The sequence below is a fragment of the Tupaia chinensis genome, unplaced genomic scaffold, assembly GCF_000334495.1.
Source record: "Tupaia chinensis unplaced genomic scaffold, TupChi_1.0 Scaffold000658_1, whole genome shotgun sequence".
Classification (NCBI taxonomy): domain Eukaryota; kingdom Metazoa; phylum Chordata; class Mammalia; order Scandentia; family Tupaiidae; genus Tupaia; species Tupaia belangeri.
In genome coordinates, this window is record NW_006160179.1 from 1316683 (window position 1) to 1329501 (window position 12819).

Here is a 12819-nt window from a genome sequence, read left to right on the forward strand (position 1 = left end):
CTGAACCCTAATATATATTTTTTATTTTGGGGGGAAAAAGTATTTCTAAATGATCAAAAGCTTTAATTTGCATTATTTTCTCAAGTACTGAGTGTGGTCATAGTCTATGTATTTTTTTTTTTTTAATGATTCTACATGTTCTGTTTTGCTTCCTTGGAATAGTTTAAAAGAATTTGTAAAGAATTTTTTGACATTTGTAACTAAATCCTTTGGTCTTAATATTATCTGCTGAATTAATCCTTTCCAAAAACAGCACAGCCACATGGCACTAAATTCATTTACGTAGGGCGTGTCGCCCAGCAGTTAAGGGAAATAGATACTACATGACCAATTGCAGTTTGAGTCTCGGCCCCAGTAGTTTGAAAATCCTACAGGGTGCATGTGCATGGGTGCCTTAGATCCTGACTGGATGGCAAATGGAGGAAAGTGGATTGCAGCATGACCATAACCCACTGAGGTGGTGCTTTCTCTCTCTCTCTCTCTCTTTGACAATTGCACATGCTTTCTAACAATAAAAGGCAAAAATTTTAAAACTTCATTTATTTAAAGTATAGATCACATTTGCAAATTTTCTCTAAAATTTAATTAAAGTACTACTTTACTTGAGCCCTTGAACCAACACCTTTTGTGTGCTTATTATGCTCAAAGTACTACGATACCTGCTATAAGTTTTATGCCCAACTTGATGAAAGCAGTATAGATGAAGAGATAAAGCATTTATAAGTACATTTGTTTTGTTGTTTTATAGCTTAGGAGAGTTCATTTTCAGAAATGCATAGTGAAATAGAATTATATTTACAGATAGGGGTAAATCTTATCTATGCATGGATTTAGAGGTATGCATAATTCAAAAAACAAATCATTTAAAACCATTTACATTTCAGTTTGGAATATTTAATATAATTTGAAGCAGTAGAATAATCTGAAATATATTTTGCTTGAATTAAAGCTGGAATCGTCTGCCTTGACCAGCCAAGCTTGTATTACAGACTAGGACAAAAATGTTCTTTGTGTCCTAGTGGCTGAGGGACATTAGCCTGGATTAAATATTTGCCATTAATAGCTTCCAGATGAATAAGCACATGTGAACAAATGCAGATATTTTCCTGTATACATGATTTAGCTGATGAAAAGACAGATTCTTAGTATGTCTTATTTGGATGAACTGATAATAACCCATGTTGGAAATCCACTGGTCAAGTGCCAATTTATTGATTGGATCTCTTGATTTGCCATTTGTCATTATTTTGTGCTATTTCTCAAAAGTCTTGTTTTCAGTCACAAAGCTCTAGTATATAAGAAAGCAATAGCCTGCCCTGTTTCTAAATCTAATCCTACAAAGTAATATACTTTCCAAAGACTTAACTGTTTTACATATTTATGAATTTCTCCACAGGCCCCCTAAGGGATTCATTTCTCAATTGTGTCATAAGACACCACAGTATAATGCTTGGCTTATTTTCCCATCAAGTATTGTTCTACAGCTACATGGTGTTTTCTATTTGTTGTTGTCTACAGCAAACAGAGGATGGAGCATTGACCTAGCCTGCTCAGTGTGCAGGACTCATGCCTGCAAGCACTGGGACTCAAGACTTATCACTGTGCATTTCTGTGTTGTATCAGCAAGCTCATCTGCAGAAATACATTCTGACTGAGTAACCCTGAGGTAGATGATGCTTAATTCTCCATTGCAAAATCTTCCAGGAATAGAAAAATGATTCAGCTGGAAGGCATCTACCCTGTCAGCACCCTATTATCCTCACATGGTGTTTACTCTGTTACGGGTTTCAGTTATCCTTACACAGTTTGATAATCATTTTTGAAGCTGGCCTGGTGTATAACTTAACACTGGTTCACAGTATGTCTAAGATTGGTTTTTAACATGATACCTATGTTTGCATCTATCTCTTCAGCTAGTTTCTCTATTCTCTACTTTTGAGCAAATATAGTTAGAAAAAGTCTAGTTGTAGAAAAATTACTAAAACTTGAAAAAACATTCATTAAAAATACTCCAGAGTTATTTTGGTAATTACCAATGAGCAGTGTATTGAAATGAATGTACACAGAAAGAGATGAAGAAAGAGAAAGCATGAGAGAGATGCTCTCTCTTTGTTTGAGTGTATTAACATAAAATGTCATTAAATATGATGTAATCTTATTTAAAAATTATATTAAGAACTTTATCTTTCTCACAAATGATATAATTTATTCAGTTATTTAGCATTCTTTCTCCTGTGTATATTTATAATACAGTTTATAAAAACAAGAAGTCATTAATGTTTAATACAAAGGAAAGTAGTTATTATAAATACTGTTTTTCACATTAGCTCACAATAACAAGTAGTTTTTTTTTAAAAATATATAGGGAACAGCAGATGATGTAATGGTTTCATCACTGAACTCCAATTGCAGTTGGAGTCCCGGACACAGTGGCTTAAAATTCACTCAAGGTGCCTGTGCATGCATGCCCAAATTCCCAAGAGGAGAATGAAGGGATTCTCCCAAGGGATTGAGGCATGGCCATTCCCCCCGGAAGGTGGATTTCTGTCTTTGTCTCTCTCTGTCTCTTTGATGAGTGCACATGCCCTATAGCAAAATCGCTCTCTAAAAAAAAGTTTAAAAATGGGTAAGGAATGTAAAAAAGAAGAAAAGTTATTCTTTCAGAAAGCAAATCAGACTTTTAGTAGGTTTATTTATTTTTCAGTAGGTTTATTTATTTTTTATTTACTATAAGGAGTTTGTACTCACCAAAGACAGAAAGAGAGAGAGAGGGAAAGTGAGAAAGCACTTCCCAGGTGCAGGGCCACACTGCAATCCCTTTTCCTCCATTCCCTTCTTGGGATTTGGACATGCATGTGCATGTACCTGGCATGTTTTTCAAACTGCCAAATCTGGGACTTGAACTGGGAATTCAGTCATGTAATATCCAGCTTTCTTAACCACCTCACCATTGGCTGACTCATAGTAAGTTTACTTTTAAGCTGGCTCTAAAATTATGTTTTTCTATATAAATCTAGGAAATATATTTTATATAATATCATTATTAAACTATTAACATTAAGATGGCATTTTTTTCTTTGTGGTCATGATAAAGATGAATAATTTTAATAAAAATATGTAGAATTAATTTTTTTGTTTTAAAAAGTATAATTTATTTAATCATAGGGTAAATATTTCTAAAGTTATTGCTACATGCCAGATACTTTCTTTAACACATGGTACTTTGAAAATTTAAATACATAATGAGGCCCGCAGTGGTGTAATGGTTAAGGATTTGAACTCCCAATGACCTACCATGGTTCTAGTTCTGGATGTGGTGGATTGCTTTCTCTCTCTCCCTCTCTTTCTTTCTCTCTCTCTCTCTCCTCATGTTCATTTGCATAAGTGCCCTGTGACAAATTAAAAAAATAAATAATTAAAATTTAAAAAATAAAATTTAAATATATAATGTTAGAGTTGTAAATACCTTTTTTGTCTTTCTCTCTCTGAATTTAACTTCAGTCATTTTCAGGGATAATACTGCTGAATATTTATTGTAAACTGTAAAATGTTTGGGGTTTGGATTTAATAATGAATTTCAAAAACTGCTTTTTGAAAATTTTATTTTTTGTCTATATTACATTTTAAATTAAATATATTTAGTATATTTTAATATAAACATATGTAGAAGACTATTGTTAGAAAATTTCCTGTTAGAATTGAAAATTACGCTGTGGTTTAGATAATTAAAGGACCATATCTTTGGTTTGATAATATGTGTATGTTGCAATGCATAGATGTTTTCTTTATAGCTTGATATACATTTCAATGAGCTAAATTTTTTAGAATCATATGTACTTATGTGCATATGTATCCATAGACATGATCATATATACATATTAATCTATTTCGAGTATTTATGATTTATAATCATACTCCTGTATATGCATGTTAATACATGCATATATAGTATCTTAAGACTACAAAAACAAACACAAACTTGGAAAATTACAGGAATAATTCTGGGGGCCAGCAGATGGCATGATGCTTAAGGGCACTGGACTCCCTCATGACTGACCATGGGTCACGTTTTGGAACTGGTGGTTTGCTTTCTCACTCTCTCTCTCTGCCCCTCGCTGATCAAATTTAAATAAATGAATAATAAATAAACAAATAAAATTAAATAAAATAATTCTTAAAAAAAGAAATCTTGGGACCAGCAGTTAGTGTAATGGCTATGTTCTTGGACTCCCATGTAGTCGATGGTGGTTTGAGTCCTGGACCCGGTACGTGCCCAAGATCCTGAGAGGAAAATGGAGGAGAAGGGACTGCGGGCGTGGCCATTCCCCCTGGGGGGGTGATTTCTCACTTTCTGCCTCTCTGTCTCTCTCTGTCTTTCTGGCAAGTGCACGTGCCCTATAGCATAAACCTCTCCATAAAAAAATTAAAAAATGAATTCTGGAGGATAGAAATCTGAGATCAAGATGTCAGCAAGATTAGTTCCTTCTATAGCCTTTAAAGGATAATCTATTCCATGTTTCTTGTCTACTTTCTAGAGTTTTTTGACAATCTCTAGTCATCCTAGGCTTGTAGAAACATCTTTCCTGTCTCTGCCTCTCTCTTCACATGGCATTCTTTCCTGTAGTCTGTTTCTCCTTATGAGAATACAAGTTGTATTTGATTTAGGTTTCATACTAACCCGGTATGACATCATTTCAATTTAACTAATTGCATTTGCAAAGGCCCTTTTTTCCAAATAATATCATTTTCAGTTACTGGGTTATGGAATTCAACATAAATTTTTAGGACTAAATTCAACCCACTTTGTGAGCATGCACACACGCACACACAAATCTATGCCATGCATATGCACATGTATAACCATATAGGCATATACACATCTATAGATATCACAATTATTTTATTAATCAAGAACATTATAGAATAATAAGTTTTCCACTTGACTATGATAATTGCAACCTGGTCTATCACATACTGTTTTATTTATACTGCTTTAGCTAATTTTAAAAAATGAATTCAAAACTAAATTGGTATATTAGTATTTTGGAGCATTATATCTAAATTAAGTACATTTTCAATTTAGTGAAAAGAAAAATAATCTGCAATATTATTAATGAAAAATGTGTAAAACAGACAATGGGTTACATATATTTAGTACTCAAATATTAGAGGATGAAAATTAATTATAAAGTTTTTTTGAGTCCTAACTCCCCTATGAACAGCAAAGAGATAAACCTTCAAATGGTCGTGATACTTCATTCCACCCCTAGCCTCAGCCAGTCCCAGACCATAGGCATTCACTTGCCGGGGATACTCAGCGAGGTCTCCAGAAGTGATCTGGAACCTTTCCATGTAGACCAGGCTCAAAGAGTGTCACCTTTTTCCAACCATGCCACTCTCTGAAACACCGTAAACACAAAATTTTAGAATTAGATGGATTCTTTGTATCCATGTCATTTTAATTTCAGTCTTTATAAGATGTCAAGTTAGACACATGAATGTGTTTTGTGGCCCAGCTACAGTGGTGCAGGCAGCAGGGAATGCTGTTACTTAATACTGGAAATCATATGTTACTTATTTTTTGGAGAGGTTTTTGCTATAGGGCGCATGCACTCACTAGAAAGACAGAGAGACAGAGAGACAGAAAGTGTGAAATCACCCCCTAGGGAGAATAGCCACACTGCAAACCTTTCTCCATTCTCCTCTCGGGATCTTGGGCACACATGCACACACACCCAGCATGAGTTTAATCCACCGGGTCAGGGACTCGAGCTGCGGTCGACCACCTGGGAGTCCAGCGACATAGCCATTACACCGACTGCTGGTCCCCATATATTATTTTTGATATCCAGAATAACAATTTGATGATTATTTTTTACAATTTGTATTTCTCTACTTTGATCATTTATCTTGGAATTTTTATGTGTATGGTTTTCTTCATTTAATTGAATAAAGTTATAATAGTGAATTAAGTGTACCTGCTTATCAGGAAGAGTTCCTTTGATTGATTCTTCTCTGGCTAATGGTTTGGAATTTTTATGTGTATGGTTTTCTTCATTTAATTGAATAAAGTTATAATAGTGAATTTAAATGTACCTACTTATCAGGAAGACTTCCTTTGATTGATTCTTCTCTGGCTAATGGTATACTTCTTAGTTTTTATTTGTCTAATAATTTTAGGTAGATTCCTGAATATTTTGACTGCTTGGTTCCTGGGAAAGTTACTGCCATTCCTTTAAAGAGTGCTTACACTTGTTTAGAAAGTGTGTAATTTAATGAGGCTTATGTAAATGTACCTACTTATCAGGAAGACTTCCTTTGATTGATTCTTCTCTGGCTAATGGTATACTTCTTAGTTTTTATTTGTCTAATAATTTTAGGTAGATTCCTGAATATTTTGACTGCTTGGTTCCTGGGAAAGTTACTGCCATTCCTTTAAAGAGTGCTTACACTTGTTTAGAAAGTGTGTAATTTAATGAGGCTTATGCAGCAATATGTCTCTCAGGTGGGAACGCGAATGACAGTTTAGTTCTCTTCTTTTTCTCCTCCTCCTCTGCCTCCTTCTGCTTCATCAATGTATGTTAGTTTCTAAGATATTTGAAAGAAGTTCATGCATAGAAGTCTGGATTATTTCCTCTGGTTTTCTTTCTGGTATTTATCACTTCACTGGCTACAGTCACACTAAACTTTACCGTCTTGTAATTCTTTAGGCCAGAAGTAGTATAGTTTTCTATTTCAGTTTTAACTGGTCACTATGAAGCCATAACTGGAGCTTGTCCTCAAACTAAAAATGAAAGAGAATAAAATGTTTATTTTATACTACTGTCATAAAAATTTCAAAAATTCTGCTTTTGATCATTCCCAAGTCTTCAAATAGTTCTTGAGATTTGTTGGGACCAGCAGTTAGCGTAATGGCTGTGTCGCTGGACTCCCACATAGTTGAACGTGGTTCTAGTCCCGGACCCGGCAGCTTGAACTCACGCCGGGCGTGTGTGCATGCGTGGCCAAGATCCCAAGAGGAGAATGGAGGAGAAGGGATTGCAGCGTGGCCATCCCCCCCCGGGGGGTGATTTCTCGCTTTTTATCTCTCTGTCTCTCTCTGTGTTTCTGGAGAGCACACGCACCCTATGGTGAAAACCTCTCCAAAAAAAATATAAATAGTTCTTGCGATTTGTTTTGAATTTATTTATATAAATCTGATATCCAAAAAAGGGTCAGTCTCTTAGGAGTTTACTCAGTCATGCGAAAAGAATGAAACTTTTTTTTCTAAAGACAGGATCTCTGCCGTGTTATGATCCTACTGCCATCCATGTCCCACTCTAATTTTTTTTTTCAAGTTTTGTCTTAGGGCATGTGCACTCAGAGGTGACAGAGAGAGATAGCGAGAGGGAAAGTGAGAAATCATCCCTCAGAGGGAATTGACATGCCAAAATCTCTTTCTTCTATTCTCTTCTCTGGATATTGGGCACTCATGAATATGCATCCAGTGTGATTTTCTAGCAGCCAAGTTCAGGACTCAAACAGCCTTGGACCTTGTGGTAATCCAAAACTTTAACCACTACACCACCTGCTGGGCCATTTACAGCCTTTTTAAGACAGGATCTTGTTACATTTTTCAGGCCAGCCTTGAAGTCATGAACCTCAATCTGCCTCAGAGTCACCACTGAGCCCAGACTCACCCCAACCAGGGCCTCCCATGCAGCCCCATTTGTGGGTCACTGTCAATTTTGCTCACCACAGGGATGAAACTTTTCAAGTATTATAGTCTAAAAACAAGATATACCTATTTTCACAACCTACGTTTGTTAGTAAACTTCATTGTGACATAAAAAGTTTAGTTTTGTGAATAACAGTGAAGGGAAAAAATCTGTCAGTACTTAGTATGTAATCATATAATAGAATGTATAATAAACTATTATAAAATCTATTTTCCAAACTTGCATACAAAGTAATGAAATAAGGAACAAGAAAAAAGTACATGGAAAAATGGAAACTGAAACCACAATATTTTTGAAGGAAACCATTGCTAAAACAATTTAAAGCACCCATATTTTTCTGTCATTTATCCCCTGAAAGGAAGAAAAGTAGGCATCCTTGACAGGGTCTAGTCTTGCCATGATCCTCCCCCATACTGATAGCCTCCCAGGCAGCCAGGACCTGCCCACACTGACCAGGGTCCCAACCTGGACCTTCCACTGGTTCTAGCATGCTGCAGTGGCACCTCACCACTCGCATCACAGCAGATGAGACAGGAGCTCTAGCCATTTGAAGTATCTTTTAAAGTTTAAGTTCTAGAGCAGTAATTTAAAATAAATAAAAGGAAAGAACCAATTTCCTTGAATTTTAGAGTAAAAAGCAATTGGAGTAAAATAATTGACATATGAGAAGAATCAATTTCATTAAATTTTAGAGTAGAAAGCAATTGGAGTAAAATAATTGACATATGAGTATCTGAAAAGGATCACAATTTATAAGTTCCGTAGTTTCTCAAAATTGCGAAAGCCAATTTTTTTTTTCCTTTAAATACAATTTTTCTCCAAGAGATTAACTTACGTAATTAGGTTGTTAGTTTTTCGTGCATACAGCTGACATAAAAGCTACTGATATCCTTTTTCCAATTCTCTAGAAGTTACAGTCTCATCTCTTGACAGCAATACTTTTAATAGCAAAGATGTAAGCAAAGAAATCTTATTTCTTTCTAAAATTTTTTACATCAATCATATAAATGTAAAGTACTTTAAAAATTGTTGAAATACTTGTGATGTTGGAAAAATATAAGTATTGTTCTAATGGTTTTACTAACTTTATTGTATGCTTGGGCATACACGTACATGTGCCTGATGTGAATTTCAAACTACTAGGTCAAGTACTCAAACTACAGTCGGCCTTGTTGGAATCCATCACTTTAACCACCATGCCTAATGCTGGCCCCAACTATCCATATTTTAAGAATTGCTTTCAAGGTGAAGAGCAAGCAGAAAATTAAAAGCTTTGTAATACTGTTGTTTGTGAATATTTTAAAAAGTCTTTTTTTTTTCTTTTTAAAGATTAATGTATTTTCCTTCAGGATTAATGGACATAGCTCTTCCATGTATGCTAAAAGTATGTTGCAACCAAATAAAAATACATGAATAGATTGTTTGACAATTCCCCCATAGAAACAAATGTGTGAGTTCCATTTAGTCTGTTGGTAAATGTATATATAAGAGAGCCAAACAATTCATCATTAGCAATAAGTGATTTTGCTAAACTGTTTTTAAAATATTAGAGATGTCCTGTGTTTAAAAATCATTTGGCAGCTTTAATTTAATTTTACTAATGTGTTTAATTATAATTCATATTACATAAAAGGTGCTCATTTAAAATACACAATTTAATGAATTTAGCATATTCAAATAATTTCAAAATTATTACTACATTCTATTTTTTTCCTTAGAGAGATTTTTGGTATAGGTTTTGTACGCTAGCTGAAGAGATTAGAGACAGAGAGACAGAAATTGAGAAATTATCCCCTGGGGAGATGGCCACATCACAATCCCTTCTCCTCCATTGTCCTCTGAGGATTTGGGGCAAACATGCACATGCACCTGGCATGAGTTTTAAGCCTGTGGGTCTGGGACTTGAACCACAGTCAAGAACATGGGAGTCCAGAGATGTACCCATTATGCCATCTACTGGACCCATAACAATCTCTTTAGAAGATGTTAATAACTCTGAAAAGGAACCTAAGCCTAGTAACCTAGTCATCCTCCCCCAAGTCCCTTCAATTCTAGACAATCATTAATCTACTTTCTGTCTCTATAAATATGCCTATTCTGGACATTTAATTTATATCAATTCATATAAAAGTTGAGTTTTGTGTTTGACTTATTTTAACGTGTTTTCAGGGTTCATCTATGTTGCAGCATATAGCAGTGTTTTATTCGTTTTTAATGTTAAATAATAGGTTATCATGTGGATAGTCAACTTTGTATATACATTCATCAACTGATGGACATTTGTATTGTTTCCACATTTGGTTATTAATTTAATGTCTCAAAAAAAAGATTAATGTTGTTATGTACACACATATAAAAGTCTTTTTGTGGATATTTTGTCAGTTTTCAATTCACCTGATTATATATTATTAAACTGGACTGGAATTCATGGGCATGTGTTTACTGTAGGTCATGCTTAAATCTAAGCTATATTTAACAATTAAGGAATGGTTAAGGCATTTTCAAAAGGGTTTTGTTATTTTACAACTCAATCAATAATGCACCAGTGTTCAAATTTCTGCATATTCTTGTCAAAAACTATTATCGTTTGAGTTATTTGTCATAATTATCTCATGAGTATGAAGCGGTATGTAGTCTTTTGACATGAATTTCTGTAATGACTTATGACGTAGACCTTCTTTATATTTGGTAATTGTCCATGTAAATATCTTCCTTGGAAAATGGATATCCAATATTTTTCTAATAATTCAAACCTTAGTTTTAAATTAGTATGTAAGGTATATACAACTCAGTGGTAAAAATTCTTTATATATTAGGGATAAAATTCCTTTATTGAATATATGACTTGCACATATGTTTTCTAATCTGTTAATAATTAATTAATTTTAATCCTTTCTTGATGATGTATTTATAGAACAAATATTTTCAATATGGATTCAATTTATTTCATCCTTTCTTCCTTGTGTCATTTTTTGATTGGCATCATGTCTAAGAAACTATTGCCTAGCCCAAATTCAAAAAGATTCACTTATATATTTTTCCAAAAATTTATAGTTTCAACTATTACACTTAAAAGTCATAATTCTTAGTATTTTTTGTGGGAGATATAAGTTGAAATACAAAATGATGTTTTTGCATCTAATTATCCTGATTGTCCCAAATTGTTTATGAAAATATTATTTTTCTTTAATAAATTACACTAGATTCTTTGTTAAAAAATACAGCTGACTATAAATGTGTAAGATCATTTCCGAATATGCTGATCCTACTCTATCTACCTATATGCATTTATTTATGCTAGTATCATAAAGTCATTATTATTGTTATTTGTGTAGTAAGTTTTGAAATAGGAAATTGGTATTTTACAAATGATTTCTCATTTTTAAGATTTTTTGGTTTATGCATTTCCATATAAATTTTAGGCTGATTCATGATTATGAAATTTCTACTTATTTTGCTATTTTATTCCTTCTAATAATATTCCTAAGAGTTTTTCTCTTTTTACTACTATTATAAATGAATTTCTTTTTAGAATTTTATTTTCAGATTACTCATTACAAATGTATTGAAAAAATGATTTTTTTAAAAAATATCTTTCTTGTATAATGAAACTGCTCACTTCATTTATTAATTTTTATAGGTCTTAAGTAGATTTCTGGGTATATTTTTACATTCAAAATCATGTAATTTGTGAATACATATAGTTTTACTTCTTTCATTCTAATTTGGATCCTTATTGCTTTCAGAAGCAAATTACTGACATCATAAAAGTTAAAATGTTTGGAACCAAAAAAGTCATGTTAATTTTAATAATCTATTATGTAGTTATTTTCATATTTTAGTTCTGATTATGGATAGGATTTTCAAATAAAATACAGGAATTACAGGTAAAAGCAACTTTTTTTCAGTGTATCTCTCATCTATTGCACGGGAGATATACTGAAAATAAATATTTATTTTTATTTTGAATTCTAATGTGACTGAGTATTTTTTAATATATTTTTGCAAGATATGGCCACCCTATTACAAAGTAACATAGAACACAGTGAATAATATGTTAAAAAATATGCACAGTGAGAATTAATAGACCTAGATTCTGACCTCACTTTTGGAAATGACTCTGAGTCTTTCAGTTTCACTTTGCTGCCTTTGTGTTTATGCCAAATGAGGAAGATAATTCCTGACCTCACTTTCTATACAGAAATACTGTTAACGATAAATGAGTCAATGTACACATAAACATGGAGCATGTTGGAAGACAAATGCTCTATAAAACTGGAATATTATCATTATTATTATTGTTATATTATAGAGAGAATTTTTGAAAAGTCAGTTGCCTGAATATATTATAGTAATTTTCTACAAAAGAGAAGATGAAAATATCATTACAATGTGGATTTAATGTATTTGTCTTTCATTTTATTCAGCACAACAGGAAAATGTAGATGTACCACCTTTGGATTAATACAAAAGTGCATTGTTTTTCATTCCCTGTGACCTTTATGCCTTCTTAATCACAAGCTAAGAATACATATGCTATTGCACTTACATCTCTTCTTAAATTTCTAAAAATCATTGAAGGCTGAGTAGTTATAGGTACCAAATTTCAAAAGATTGTATCTTGACTCATATATTTATGAGTATATATATATATGTACATGTGCATAGTGAAAGCTTAGTACACAGAGTATACTATATCTATTCCTATGAATGTTATGTGATGATCCACATATTTAACAAAAGTACTAGTACTACTCTTTTTTGTTTTGGCAGTCTTTATTGTTGTGGTAATTTTGTATGTACTCACTGGAGAGACAGAGAGAGAGGGAAGGTGAGAAAGCACTACAGGAGGATGACAATATTACAATCTCTTCTTGTTCTTTTCTCCTTTTGGGATATTGGGTATTCACACACATGAACCTCATCCGTTTTCAAACTACTGGGTCTAAGACTAGAATCATATAGTCGGCCATATGGACTCTAGCTGCCTTATCCACTGCACCATAGACTGGCCCCAGTGTTAGTTGTTACAATTTAGGTTGCTATTACTTCCTCTTAAATAAAAGGATTGTATATAACCAAGAGTTTCTATTTTAAATAA